The 4,688-nt window shown below is 36.8% G+C and overlaps 1 pseudogene; it reads left to right on the forward strand.

Moving 5' to 3' along the window:
• The first annotated feature begins 1,032 nt into the window (after positions 1–1,032).
• On the forward strand, positions 1,033–4,246 carry LOC112098489 (annotated as a pseudogene).
• The last annotated feature ends 442 nt before the right edge of the window (positions 4,247–4,688 follow it).

Consider the following 4,688-nt stretch of genomic DNA (forward strand, 5'->3'; position numbering starts at 1 on the left):
CGCTATAGTTTTTAAAATGATTGATGTTAGTTGTGCTATGAAATAATTAATTCTATAGAGAATTTGGAAAGTGTTTGAAAATTTTGTTTATAAAAATGCGGCGAGTTCAAAAGTGGCTACATGTGCATATTTGAAAAAATTTACTATTAAATAGTTGTAAAATTGTAAATAACTAAAATAGACATAATATTAAATAAAATTTACTTATGTATTAACAAACATGTACATATAATATTTGCGAAATTGTTATTCTCCTTTGTACTTCACTATTATTTAGTACATGACATAAATAAATAGATATATAACTTAATGGAGTTATTTGAGAATATGAATTACTATTTCTTTAGTTTTGTGTTTCTACATCACTCTTACCATCTCTGTTATATTTGCCGAAAAAGCGAATTTTATTTAAGTTTTTAATTTTAATACCTTAGCCTTAATTTTTTTTATTAATCAAGTATATACGATTTTAAGGTGTGTTTCGTATCAACTGTAAACTGTTGTTTTTGTATTTATTTTATAATAAAGATATGATTAGCTTCTAATGAATCTGAAAACGTGTTGGTAGCTTGTTTTAAAATAGTGTTTGAAAATGAAATTGGTAAAAATGTGTTTGGCAACATTTTGGAAAAATTAGAAAATAAATTATATGTGGGACCCATCTATTTTCTATTCATTCCTTGCCACTTAAGTTTAGTTAAAGCATTTTGGATATTATTATGATTAGTTAAAACATAAATGTAACAAGGAATGAATGGAAAAGAACAATATTCTAGAAGCACCTAAGATTTCTCGAATTTTATTTTCATCAAATACAAGACCTGCCAGAAAAAGTACTTCGTGAAACATCTTTTTCATTTTATTATTGTCAAAAAACTGAAAATGACTTGCCAAAAACAATACCAAACAGCCCCTTGTTTACCAATAATAGTTATTTGATATCAAAAATACTCTGTTTGGTACATAATGATACACTTTTAACGACTCTGTTTTGCAAGTTCCCGCTAATCAGTACAAGTGAGAGTAGGAGATATGCTGGACGTCCACCTGCGACTATTTGCTGAGAGGTTGAAAAGGGTTTTGGCAGGTGAAGAAGGCACGTTAACGTTGCCTGATTCAACAAATTTAACTCCTCTTTTTCAGGACCTTTTTACGGAGATTGAAATTATTACTGCTCTGCTAGGGAACTATCAAGGCGACATGGCTCGTCATTTGATTCAACTCATTAGCGACGAATTCGATGAATTCGAAATGCCTTTACCATTTTCGGAATAGAGGAAAGCGACGAAGATGTAAAAAGACTGGACATTTTTGAAATTCTGGAGGACATCAATGACTTCGTCCGTGAATCTGAGGAAGCCATTGACACATTCTTCATCAACATCATGCAGCAGCAAAACAGTGAAAGTGAAAGTGAAAGTGAAAGCAGTACTAGTATGGCTCTTCATGTTGGACTCCATGGTAAAATCATAGATATTAGAAACTGGATGCAACAGCTTCCACCCGGCGACAATGGTTTTGATATCAATGAACAAAGGGACAAACTCATTCACTTACTGATTGAGGGACAATCTCAGCTTGATATCAATGAATTTGAAAGGGGCAGAGAGGAGTTGTTTGATTTGTTGATTGAAGGACATCCTCGGCTTGCAGTGGTTGCAATTCTTGACAGCTGTGGCTTATAAGACTGCATTTGTAGCTGATATCTACAACAACAATGTGGACTTGAGTGCAATGAATCCAAAACTCAGAGTCCCAAAACGGTTCGTTTTGATCAAATGATTCAGTCATTTGTCACGTGCAGCACGTGGCTTTTAAGTTCAAGGCTAAACGACTCAGCATCTGTCGTTTTGGAGAAACATAAGTGAAGCAAGTGAGCCAGCTCGTGAAGAAGGGAATCAAGGCTGTTAAAAGCCTTTACACACGTGTCCAGATTCTGTGCAATCTGGGTTTCAGCATCAGGGGTATAAAACTGGTCGCTGAGGGAGAAATAGTGGGGTTCAGAGAGAGCTTGAGAGAGAGATCAGAAAGTGAGAGAGTGTAATCTTGTTGCTTGTAATCTCTTGTTGAGAAGCTCTGTATTTGTCTTCTAGATTCATCAATAAAGCTTTTCCTGTGGCTTTTCCCGTGGATGTAAATTGTGCATGTAATGCACAATTGAACCACGTAAGATGTTCTTGTGTGTTGTGAATTGTTTCTTGTTTAGGTGAAACACTGATATTAATCATTAGATCTAGAGCCTATTGGGATTGAGTTGGGAACTTGATATATAATCTTGGTTTCTTCTGCAACTTGTTTGATCAAGAACTTGAGTCTCCTGGGCAGTGGCTTAGCCTCTTGAATCTTAAGGGGTGTTAAATCACTACAAACAATCATGTAAAATTTTATTTTGACTGTCATGCTTGGATCAGGGTTTCTATATTCTATGATTTTGGCAAGATATTGGATGACATAATCAAGTCGGTGATGCCTCCATCTCGGGTTAATGTAATTATCAGTGAGGATTATAAATTGAAGACAATTATTCTTCGTGATTACCTAACAAACAAGAAAGACTTTATTGTGCTTGATGATGTCTTTGATGACCGTGAGATATGGAATGATCTTGAAAAATTTCTTCCTGATAATCAGAATGGAAGCAGAGTATTGATATTGGTCACTGATCCATTCCTCCTTACCTCATTCGAATTGGAGCATGGAGAGAAGATTCGGCTTAATTCAACGCTCGTTGGAGGACCACTGATTAGAATAAAGTATGAAGGCTGGCAATTTTTCATCCTGCACTATGGAAGTATGCCATTAGGAAGTTATTTTCAAGGCGAAGCGATGCCGACAATATGGAGACACATTTATTCTGTGATGGAGTTACCTTTTCACTTGAAAGTCTGCTGCCTCTATTTGTGTGTCTTCCGTCCAAGTATTGAGATATCTACGAGGCAGTTATATCAGTTGTGGGTAGCTGAAGGTTTCATACCATACAACAGTGAAGAAACTGCCAAACATTACTTAAAATAACTAATCGATTGCGGCTTCATTCAAGTGAGTAAGAGAAGAGCCGGAGGCACAATTAAAGCATGTTATGTTCCAGGTTTTGTATAGACTTCATTGTTTTTTATGGCAGGGATGATGGAATTTGTTTGGATGCCTCACATGCAACTGGAAACACTGGCAAATGTTAAGCGGTGCTTCATTTTGGAAGATCTGATTGATGAGTTCATTTCTTTAGAACATTCTGACATGTATCTCCAATCTTTTCTGAATCACACTTTAGAAAGCGATCGCCTCGCTCTGATAGATTGCGAGAATTTTTGTAAAAAGTTCAAACACCTTCGGGTATTGAACTTGGGTTCTGCAATTCTCGACCAATATCCACCCGGATTAGAAAATTTATTCCATTTGAATACTTGAAATTGAATATCCCTTCGCTCAATTGCCTTCCTTCACTGCTATGCACCCTTTTAAACCTTCAAACACTAGAAATGCCAGCTAGCTACATAGATCATTCACCAGAGGGTATTTGGATAATGCAAAAACTCATGCATCTGAACTTCGGTTCCATCAATCTGCCTGCACCTCCAAAAAATTATTCCAGCTCTCTGAAAAACCTCATTTTCATATCATCCTTAAACCCTAGTAGTTGTACTCCAGATATATTGGACAGACTCCCTAATGTTCAAACTCTTAGAATATCTGGAGATTTGAGTCACTATCATTCTGGGGTTTCCAAAAGCCTATGCGAACTACACAAATTTGAATGCCTGCAACTGGTGCATGAAGGCAGGATGTGGCAGCTCTCAAGGATGGTCCTGTCTGAATACCAATTTCCTCCATGTCTGACCCAACTAAGCTTATCAAATACTCAGCTAATGGAGGATCCTATGCCGGCATTAGAAAAGCTTCCACACCTTGAGGTGCTGAAACTGAAGCAGAACTCGTATTCAGAAAGAAAACTGGCTTGTGTTGGCTCGGGTAGTTTTCCACAGCTCAAGATTTTGCACCTGAAATCAATGCTATGGCTGGAGGAGTGGACGATGGGAGCAGGAGCAATGCCAAAACTCGAAAGCTTAATTGTGAACCCTTGTGCATACTTGAGAAAGCTTCCTGAGGAGCTATGGTGCATAAAGAGCTTATGCAAACTGGAGTTACATTGGCCTCAGCCAGAGTTGAGAAAAAGGCTACGGGCTTTTGAGGACATGGAGTGGCGGTATGACATCCAGTTATATCCTTCTGGAATCTAACGGATAGAAAGGGGTGAGAGTTTTACTTGATAATTACTGATATGGCATGACTTTGTTTCACCTACTCAATAAATTTATAAATGTGCTATCTGTAGTAAAACCTTCAATGTTTCAAATTTTAATATATGATTCTAATTTCCTTTGACTTGTGTAGGAAAAATCAAAGGGGAAGTGTCATATATAACTGCAGTCTGGCTTTCAATTTCAACTGCAATTCAGCATTGATCGGTTAAATTCTCTTCATTTCAGGTGCCTTTCATGGACATTATTTTGAAGCGGATTTGCCACTAGTGATGCAATGGTTAGTCTATTATCTATAAACTTGAATAAGGTACGTTTTTGCTTTTGTTCGCACGTATTTTGTGTTTTAAGAACTGTTGTGTGATTAGAACTACAGTTAACTGTTGTTCATGAATGTTTGGTTTGGCTGCTTTGGACTGTATGGATACA

The sequence above is a fragment of the Citrus clementina genome, unplaced genomic scaffold, assembly GCF_000493195.1.
Source record: "Citrus clementina cultivar Clemenules unplaced genomic scaffold, Citrus_clementina_v1.0 scaffold_5, whole genome shotgun sequence".
Lineage (NCBI taxonomy): Eukaryota > Viridiplantae > Streptophyta > Magnoliopsida > Sapindales > Rutaceae > Citrus > Citrus x clementina.